We start from the raw sequence: 11238 nt of genomic DNA on the forward strand, positions 1-11238 counted from the left end.
CCGCTTTCGTACCTAATATAATCATGAACCAGCTCATGAATACAACTGCCACAAACCTGTGTGGCTGCGACCGGGAATAGTACTATACTTGCGGCAAAAACCTTCACAACATCGTTTCCATGAGTTCTTACAAGAGTGATATCTGTTCTAGGGTTTTGGGAAAAAAGACCTGAGTTAAACTAGCATAGGTTTCTCCAGCAAATACGAGCTAACATTCTTACGCTTGCGTTCCTTTAAACAATTATTTTCCTAAAGTGGGCGGGTCTAGTTTATGTCATTGCTCTCAAAATCGCGGCCACAATACCACCCTTTATTCATTGTTACGCCTTCAAAGCTACTTTTAGGCAAGTTTCTTGCACATCTGCATTGCATTTGTCCTCAAGCTTTTCAAACATTTGTTTGAAGGCAGGTGCGAGTGGTTTTGTTTCGTTATCAACGCAAGCTACGTCATACATTTGATGTTCATCAACTATGCAGCAGCAATAGTATAATACAAAGCAAACACAACATCTCACCCTTGGAAAAATTCGTTGTCCTTGGATGTGTTGATAAAACGCGAAAAATTCAATGTCATGATTTCACTGTGCGGCACTTAAAGGAGACCATTGCTATACCCGAAGCAACAAAAAGTCCTTCCACGGGCGGGCCAATTATCCACCGGCTACCTACAACATTTTAATCGTAATCCTAAAGATCTTTCCAGATCATTGCTGCTGTAGGTAAGGAGTACGCCTCCCTTTTCTGTCACAGATGTACCGTCCCCATGTTCTTTGGCGTGTCCTAGTCTACTGCCACATAACAAACATTTACCCCCATTTACTAGACACATCTGCTTAGAGCTTTAAATACAAGCATAAAAAATATCAAATGGTTTACAAGTAATCACACGAGTGGCAATTCAGCTACGCGGCTCGCACAATGTCTCTGCTATACCTCGTTTTGCTGTCTCTTACGTCCCTCTACAAGAAAGAATTCATGTTTCCAAAGATGATAGGCTCGCGCCCGAAGTCTTAACTTTTTTCATTGCAGTTTTTTATTCATTCCATGGTATGATTTTGTGATTAAACGTATTGGTTTGCTCATATTTCTTACACTGCTCAACTTTTGTGAAGTGATTTTGTCGTGTTCAGCACAATAAGCTTAAAAGCCCCGCCGTGGTGGTCTTGTGGCTAAGGTACTCGGCTACTGACCCGCAGGTCGCGGGTTCGAATCCCGGCTGCGGCGGCTGCATTTCCGATGGAGGCGGAAATGTTGTAGGCCCGTGTGCTCAGATTTGGGTGCACGTTAAACAACTCCAGGTGGTCGAAATTTCCGGAGCCCTCCACTACGGCGTCTCTCATAATCATATGGTGGTTTTGGGACGTTAAACCCCACATATCAATCACTCAATCAATCAATCAATAGGCTTAAAAGTTAGCGCTTGTATTCGTCTGAATTTTGTTCTGGTCCTCTTTTCGCACTATATAGCTATCATTGTCATCGTCTTTATCACGGCCTAAAAACAAGCGCATGCGCACCTAAAAACAACTCATATTGAAAAAAAGCACGGTAATTCGACACATTTTTTGTGATCACGTAATAAGTACCTGGTTATCAGAACGAACGATTGGGTCACATAGCGCGGCTTACTGAAATGCAGTAGGAGAAAGAGGAGCGTCATATTTTTATGCATTTTTAACGGGAAGGCAACGGCACGGCATTTTAGCGAGAGTGATATAATATTAACATGAGACGATAACTTCAAGGTGCCACACATACTTCGCAAAATAGATATTCCTTCCGAGAGTTCTGCCAAGATATACGTATTTGAAGCGTTCCTTATGTGAAGGCCTCCTTTTTTTTTTTAGGAGCGAAGTTCCTCTTAGTCTAACCTTGTCTCGCGTCAGGCGTAACCGGCAGTATCTCCTGAACAGTGTAAAAAATGGCGCTGTCTCATAGAACTACATACAAACTGCAATTGAGTGAGGATATTCTATGTGGCGCTGTACCGTTACTCTCCGATTGGCTGCTGCGCACGCTTTGTTTGGGTGCGCGGGGAGCGAGTGCCTCTCTCAATCTCCTGGATCGTCGCCGTACGTGTCGGATCAATGGTGTTGCATGGAAGAAGTGGAGCGCCGGGCACGGAGGGCCACGGTGACTAGTGCTCGTAAACAGACAGACAGACAGACAGACAGACAGACAGACGGACAGACGGACAGACGGACAGATAGATAGATAGATAGATAGATAGATAGATAGATAGATAGATAGATAGATAGATAGATAGATAGATAGATAGATAGATAGATAGATAGATAGATAGATATACGCTCAAAGTCACTGAAGTTCGCTAAGAAATGCTTCACACTTAAAAAGCACAGAAATCTGGGTAAAAGAGCTCAGTTCAACATGCGCGTCATCATGCCTTGCTTTTGGAAAATAGAACCTTGTGTTAAATATTTCCACGTGGTAATGACGAGACATGTCGATGCAAGTTTGCAAAAGGGCGACAACACCAAGACTGCGAAGCTGGGAACTACTGACAAGGAGAGGCACCGCCAGTGATACGTGGAGGTTCACTGAAGCAGCCACCATGTGCTGTGAAATTTTTTCTTAGTCGGTGTGTTTACCCTGCCCCGCCACTCTATAAACAAAAAAAATTGCATCTATGGTTTGACACTGTTTTCTGGATCAAGGGCACCTCACTCGCTTTTGCGCTACCTCCGTAACCAGGCAACCTTTGGCAAAACTCTGAAATACATCTTTTTGCAGATGATTGCGTCGTGTACCGCCCTATCAATAACTCCTCCGACGTTTGTACTCTTCAGGAAGACCTCCTTCGTATTCAAGACTGGTGTACCACATGGCTCATGTCACTGAACACCAGTAAGACCGTGAACATTTCATTCCATAGTCGACCCAACTATGCACCCTCCGTGTATAAGATTAATAACAGCATTATAGCTAATGAGCATTCTTTCAAGTACCTGGGACTTTACCTGTCTCAAGACTTATCTTGGACGGATCATATAACCCACATTGTCAATTCAAAGAATAAAATGCTTGGTTACCTTCGCCGAAACCTTTTCATGGCTTAGTCACATGTAAGATTACTTGCATACATAACGCTCGTGTGACCTAAACTTGAATATGCCTCAGCTATCTTTGACCCCTACCAATCTAATCTCACTAAAGCTCTCCAATCAGTCCAGAACCGTTCCACCAGATTTATCCTTTCTGAGTACTCGTATCAGGCAAGCGTTTCGTCTCTAACGTCTAAGCAGGAGCTGGTGCCTCTTGCCTCTCGTCGCCGCATCTCACGCCTTTGCCTCTACCACAGATTCTTTCACACCATGCCTCGTGACAGTCGGTTGATTCAACTGACTCATCGTATATCCCGAACAATCAACCTGAACGCAGTAATTCCACCCCATACCCGCACCACTACATTCCATCAGTCGTTCTTCGTCAGAACCGCCCGAGACTGGAATGACCTTCCAAAGGTGCTGCACTTGTACGTGATGCAGCACGCTTCCGATATACTATCGAACATACATGAATTGGTACCTTTGGACTTGCCTTTGTGAAATGGATGGCCTTATTGCCATCATTTGTATCTACATTTTGTATTTTAGTCCTATTGATGTTTATCGTTTTCTCTTTACTTATGATGCCCACCTCTCATGTAATGTCCCTCGGGACGCTTGAGGTACCAATAAATAAATAAATAAATAATTAAATAAATAAATAAACTACAATGTTATGCGAACATGCTACGTGACACAATGACAACGTCTTGATTACGTCACACATTTTGGCAATCTGTGAAGACGTGGTGGCTTAATATAGAGACGTCATCCAGAGATGCCGACTTTTTGCGTAACTCCTGTTTTCTCCGACGCCGTGAGAGGGCGACGGTCAGTCTTTGCATCTTACGGGGCATCCGAGCCTTCGTAATAAAAATGTCGGGTTTGAGCGGTACTCGAGTGTAAGCCTTCTGCACGGCAAGCAGGTGTTTTGTCACAGGTGTTCTTCCAGCAGGTGTTATGCAGGTGTTCTGACGCAGAGCCGCACCACTACCTGAAACTGATTATGAAAAAAAAAACTATACGAATGTCATGTGGAGTAAGAAGTGTCCTTAGCGCATACTATAGCGTGGTAGAAGCGCATGAGCACGCCAGGCATGAAAACATGTGAATTGCGTAATGTGTGGTTGGCTTCGTGCTCCACCCATTGCACGTCCCTCGGGCGTAAGTGTCGTTATGATCAGCAACAACGTCAACAAAGTGTCCAGGTGTACGTGTTGTCTTACGGAGGCGAAGTGCATACATCATCGATTCGCGAAAACGAGGAGTTGACGTAGTGGACACTTTTTAACTATGTGGACAGCAGGCATTCTATGATATTAAACAACTAATTTTACACGCACAGGTGCTCATTTGCTTGCGGCGTGGTTGATGGGGGCTCTGAGAAGCGAAGCTAGCAATTAAGAAGGTGATGTGAACGGAGACTGATGGCGCTATTGCATTCTGCTCTGGAGGGCAAAGCTCAAGTGCCCTCTACGTTTTTTTTTTTTTTTTGATAACACAACGAACATTTCATAAAACACCGCAACACCAACCTGATATTTAGCGATTTTCCTCAGGATAGCTTAGGCGCAGTAATAAAGCAAGTTATGTCAACGGTTTAATAAAGAGTGGTGTATTTTTTTTTCGTGGGAGTTGAATGTAACTCAATAAACAATTGTATTGGGCCAGTTGGTAAGGATCCATCTTGCTAAGAAGCGCAGCCACTATAACAAAGAACACACAACACAAGCGCTTAACTTCAACTAAACGTTTATTTCAAACGTCAGAGTATATAAAGGGGAAGAAAAGAGAAAAAGAGCAAAGTGAATAAAAAAGATAAAAATGGTAGACAACAAAAAACACACGTGCCGGTCCCGTACATCGCTATCCGTTATTGTCTATCACCCCATCCAAAAAACATAGTTCTTTCCGCGTGAGCGAGATAGAGGGTGCACTTACACAATCAAAATCATCGCGTGTCATTTCAGCCGCTTCTACTATCAAACGGGTTAACAAATCTCTGTCTCGATACAGCACGCACGTGTTATCAAAATAAGGCACACAACCGCACTCCTTACAGTGGATCGCCAAGTGACCATCAGTACCCTTCTGCACTTTATTGTGGTGCTCCTTTAGCCTTTCATTGATGCATCTTTCGGTTGTTCCCACATACACAAGACCACATGACAAGGGAACTCTGTAAACAACAGACTGTGCACACTCAACAAATTTATTGCGATGCTTAATTTGGCAACCTTTCTTTTCTTTTGAAACAGGACAAGTTTGGCGACATATTCTGGACAGTTTTTCAGGAGCAGACATAACCACTCGGACGCCCACCTTATTACCAATCTTTTTAAGATTGTGCGCCACACTATGGATATAGGGGACAACAGCCGTTTTTCGCTGCTGCAGGGAAGTGATAATACGCTGCCTACTTTGTTTCTTTAGGTCCCTATGTAGCGATTCAGCGAAGCTTATTACCATTCGTTGTGGGTAGCCTGCTGCCATCAGTCGCATTGCGTTTGATAGTAGAAGCGGCTGAAATGACACGTGATGATTTTGATTGTGTAAGTGCACCCTCTATCTCGCTCACGCGGAAAGAACTATGTTTTTTGGATGGGGTGATAGACAATAACGGATAGCGATGTACGGGACCGGCACGTGTGTTTTTTGTTGTCTACCATTTTTATCTTTTTTATTCACTTTCCTCTTTTTCTCTTTTCTTCCCCTTTATATACTCTGACGTTTGAAATAAACGTTTAGTTGAAGTTAAGCGCTTGTGTTGTGTGTTCTTTGTTATAGTGGCTGCGCTTCTTAGCAAGATAGTTGAATGTAATTCAGAAATTTTGTTGCAGTCCTTAGCGCATCGTTGTTCTTCTACATCGTTGACATTCGTGCCACATGACCTTCAAAAAAACTAACTCGAAGCCGTTTTCGGGGAGCCCATTTGGAGTACAATTGTGTTGCTAAAAGCTGATTGTATCCCACTTGCGGCGCTCCAATCAATACATGCGCTCGGCATGCCGAAACGACGAAACATCGTAAACTAACGACGGTGGTGGGAGTGCCCTTGTAGGCCTGTGTCGGCTAATCGAAGAAAATTATTGCTCGGCAGAGCCTAGGCTAATTGCCTGGTGACCGGCAGTCTCACGCCGGTTTGTGCGCTGAGCTAAGTGAACCTTGATTGAATCCACGCATGTTGCTCCCTTGTTCTCGACGCAATAATCGACTTAGCACTCGCGTTCATTGCTGCCGCCCGAGAGAGAAAACCAGTTGAACCCTTCTGTCGCTCCTGTATTCCTTGTTGCCGATGGTTGCAATGGCAGTTCGTGGTACGCCGGAAGCAAGATTTGCGACAAGTTGGTCGATCGAGGTTCCGTCAGATAGGATCGACGTTGGTCTAATGCAAATCTAATTTAGATTTTGTGTGATCTCATTCGTCTTATACTTGTGGTTAAGGCGATGGCTTGAAGTGACATTTCAGAAGAACATGGCGTGTGGTACAAAATGCCACCTGACATTAGTGAAGGTCGAATGAACATCAAGCTTCGAGCTGTAGTCGAGGCCAGGCGTTCTTCGTGTCAGTTAGGTGTTCTATATCACAGAGCCACTTAAGTGTTTAAAGGTGCTTAGCAAAATTTAATAACTATGCAGGAGTAGTGTAAGAGGAGGAGTTGCATCAATAGATGATCACCTTATCTTCTTTTGGTCGCCTGTCTTTCTTAGGCGCACTTTTTCGCAACGGATGTAGTATTGCTTAGAAAAAGCACCAGGCATCACACAGTGACGTTTGCATAATGACTGGGTAGGCTAGAGTGGCCCACCCCTTACAAAGAGCTCAGCCCTTACTTCACCACCACCGTGATCATCGTCGGTCACAGCGTCAACAAAGTGTGCACGAAGCTGCGTATCTTCGCACGCTGCTTCTAGTAAACGTTGTGAGTACTTCCGCGTGTACTTCCCTACGTATTAGGGTCAACCAAAGTTCATCGCAGTGTGCCTTCAACTCTTTCGGTCGAGTCAGAAAGAAAACGACCTCCACGATGGATGCAAATAAAAAAATTGAACGATGACTGGCTTCTCACAGAGGCCTGCTATAGACAACCGCATAGATAATATTGCTTTGATTGCTTTCCACAACGCGGCGGCATTAACAGATAGCTGCTTTTTTGAGCTACTTGGGTTTTATCTGAAGACAACTTTTGTCTTTTTTAATGAAAGTATTTTCATTCAAAGAGAACTTCTCGCTTACCATGACCGAATCGTGGCTAGCCGCCTTGGCAAAACGGCTGCTGTATATTTATTTCGTATTGTTGACGATCTTATCGTGCTTTTCCATTGGGATTATTGGGGCTTGGAAGCTGCCCGGTTAACCACATTATGTCATTTCGATGAGTATATGTCACTTCTAATTCTGACGCATGAGCTGCCACTTGATGCCTCGTCAAGGTTTATAGATTTGATATTAGACATCTCATGTAATTACCTGTGCTGAAAATACGAGCCTAGAGAAAGCAAACACTTCTGCCATACTTGTTGACCCATTCCAAGCTCATAAAAAGAGCAATTGCTAATCATTGTTTCAGCATAGCTCTTCGGAAGTCTTGCGGTCACTCGTTAAACAGCACCTTCGTTGAGCAGGCTTCCCGGATGATGAGCGACGGGTTCCCTGATCATGCGCTGGTATCGGTAGAGAAAAAGATGTTAACGACCATTAAGCAAGGAAGTCAAGCGCCAGCAAACTGTGTGCCCAGTGACTCAAATCGCGGTTCTCCCGTATCTACATAATACTTCACGTGATTTCAAAACGATAGGTGATAACGTTGACGTCAAAGTTGCTTTCTCTGCCCATCCCTTCCCCCAAGAAAAATCTTCCTATGCTTTGTAAACGTGTGAATGCTCAGTCCCCCAAAGAAGTGGCTCCACAACCAAACATAGGAGGCAATTCGTAACATATATGCCGTGTCTGTTTACTTGATACCATTGTCTCACGACCAGATAGATGTATGTTTGGCAAACGGGCAGGTGCTTCAGTGAGCGTTCAAAGCACTACTATGTTAGAATGGCTGTTCAGGGCCATCTGGGTATCCATTGATTGTGCTTGCGAGCCAGAGTTTGAAAGGTAAACAGTTGTCGCAAAATATTATTAGCACCTAACACGCGAAATCACCAAGGCTAATCAAATGGGACTGCTGGGTTTCCTCTGTGTGAGCATGCCTTCAGTTGTGCTCACGAAAAGAGAAATCGAATATGTGTTTGTAACGCAATGACTTCGCGCAGTTGTACTGTGATGTGCTGTTTGTTATCATGCGTATGTATATTCAGCACTTTCGCAAATAAAATTTAGTTGAAGTCAGCGCTATTTCCTGTCCATAATTGTTCCTTCCCTAGTAACGCTCTAACAACTCCTTTTCTTGCGCTCTGCAAATAGGTTGTTGTGTAACGGATGTCTGGTCCTCTCATTCAAGCTCGTAGACGCGCTTTTTTCAGTAATGTACCATTGGTGCAATATGAGTCCAATTTACTCCTGCGAATCAGTCCGGAATGCATGACCTCACCTGTTTTCTGTTACTGCACTGTTATATAAATTGTTACTTTCTTACTTTGGAGAACTGAAAATAATTGAATTGGTGTAGCAGCCCAAGCAATGAGAGACACCGTAATGGAAAAATATAGTAATTTTGACCCCGTGAGGTTCTCTAACGTCCACCGGAATTTAAGTGCACGGACCTCGATCATTTTCGCCTCCATCGAAATTGTGGCCACCGCGGCCGAGATTCGATCCCACGACCTGCAGGTTACTAGTTGAAGGAAAACTTTATTCGGGGTAACTTTATGACACCTATGACCATATCCTTTCAAGTAAAGCACAGCTATGTAGAATGCGACAATGTTAAGCACGTATCGCTGACACAACCGGAAACTCTGGCAGGGATCGCTCCACACTATAGATAAGAGATTGTTCCATACGGCCTTATTGTCAAACAGGGAGAACTGAGTAATGTGTTCTTACTAAAACTGCCCCGATGCCGTTCTGCACACTCAGCTGCTGGTCGACGAAGCTCGACGGAGTGCATTTGCCCCCTATCGATCACGCGACGCGGGTCACAGAACAGCGGCGCGGTGGCGGCTTTATCGGCCGCTCGTTTGGTTCGGGATTTCCCTCCCGGCGACGTCTCCCCCTCTCCGAGCACCATGGGGAACAATAAGGGCCGCCTTAATAACGCGCATGCCTCAGAGCCAGAGGTGAGAAACCAGCCTGCCGAGTCGTTCAATAAATTATAATTAAGAGGATTTGTATTAAGTGCGCCGCCCGGCCATACCTTCATTGCGGGGAAATGGCGAGTGCGCCGAAACTGGCTTCCAGGGCCCGGCGGCCATTCCGGACAGGTGATGAAGAAGACGTAGCCGGATAGGACAAGGTTATCTTCGCAGCCTGACAAACGCTGCATCGGATGTCGATGGGGAAAGCGAACGGCATGTGCTGACAGACGTGAGCGAGTAATATTGTATAAGACTAAATAATTGATAACAATATTAACTGGGGTTTCACGTCCCACCCCCACAACACGATTATGAGAGACGCCGTTGTGGCTCGCTCGGAAAATTTTGACCATCTGCTGTTCACTAACGTGCACTGATATTGCGCAGTACACAAGCCACACCAATTCGCCTTCATCGAAATGCGACCGCCGAAAGCGGGTTAGAACCCGCCACCTTCCAATGAGCTGCCGAGCACCCTAACCTCTGCTCTGTGCTCAAAATTGTCACAATCCACAGAAGTGTGCTTTAGTTGAAAGCATGCGGCCATGAGTGTCATAAAGTTACCCCGAATAAAGTTCTCCTTCGACTATTGTAACTGGCAGATCGTGAGATCTAATCCCGAAAGTGACGGCCGCATTTGCGATGGAGGCAAAAATGGTTGAGGTCTATGCACTTAAAATCAGATGCACGTTAGAGAGCCCCCGGTAGTCGAAATTTGTAGATTCCTACGTTACGGCGTCTTTCCTTGCTCGTGATGTTAAACCACATTCATTACTATTCAGTTCTCCAACGTAACAGCTAAGTAACAATTTGAGTCACAGTGCAGCAACAGGAAAGGCGTGAGATCATGCATTCAGGATTTGTTCACAGGAGTAAAGTGGAGTCGTATTGCACAAAAGTATCTCGGTTTGCTGTTAAATGCATTTATATTCAGTGTACATTACCGAAAAGAGCGCGTCTCTAAGCTTGAACGAGAGGCACAGACATCTGTTGCACATGGCAATCTATTTTTACACCGCAATAAAACGAGTATTTACGGCGTAGCTCTGTTAGGAAGAATATTCCAGATAACTCTAAATATTCCAGATAATGCGTCAGAGAATACAAGAATCACACTCGCAGACAAAAAGTTCTTCAGGAAAGAAAAGTTTTGCAGTTCCACTTAACGTGAAAGCTGTAGAAAGCACGTAGCAGTGATTTACCTGTACTTCAACGACGAACTCGAGGAGCACATGTTTCGGGAGGCGGAAGGTAGTGGGTTGGTGGGACATTGTGAACTCAACTGCGCTTAGGACGAGGCACCTGAGTTGGAAGTAAACATGATTAACGTAGCCCGTGAGCGTCGCTGAAGGATCTGTGCAACTTTAGCGATGCTCTAGCGGGCAAGCGCGAGCGTTCAAGCCTTAGCCACTGCTGGGCCTCCACAGCGAGAAAGCGAACTTTCAATTTTGATGCTATGGCACCCTCTCTCCACTTGTATCTCATGTTCACGCTCATTTCACTTTGCCGTGCAATTTATATACTATGAAAAAACAAAACACGTTGCCGGGCTGGTTGGCGACACACTTTTGTATTGCACTACGCTTGGTTAATACTTAATGTACTGTAGCACTACATTTCGTTCAAGATCAAAACACACCAACTCGACCAACTAACCATTCTTATGTTTGGTTATGAAGGTTTTTAGAGGCCTAGAAGGGGAACAGTTAGGGATAAGAGTTAATGGAGAGTACCTTAGTAACCTGCACTTCACCGATGACATTGCATTGCTGAGTAACTCAGGGACACGAATTGCAACTCATGATTATGGAGTTAGACAAGAAGAGCAGGAATGTGGGTCTTAAAATTAATCTGCAGAAAACGAAAGTAATGTACAACAACCTCGGAAAAGAGCAGCGCTTCGAGATAGGTAATAGTTCACTTC

The sequence above is a fragment of the Rhipicephalus microplus genome, unplaced genomic scaffold (assembly GCF_043290135.1).
Source record: "Rhipicephalus microplus isolate Deutch F79 unplaced genomic scaffold, USDA_Rmic scaffold_82, whole genome shotgun sequence".
Classification (NCBI taxonomy): Eukaryota; Metazoa; Arthropoda; class Arachnida; order Ixodida; family Ixodidae; genus Rhipicephalus; species Rhipicephalus microplus.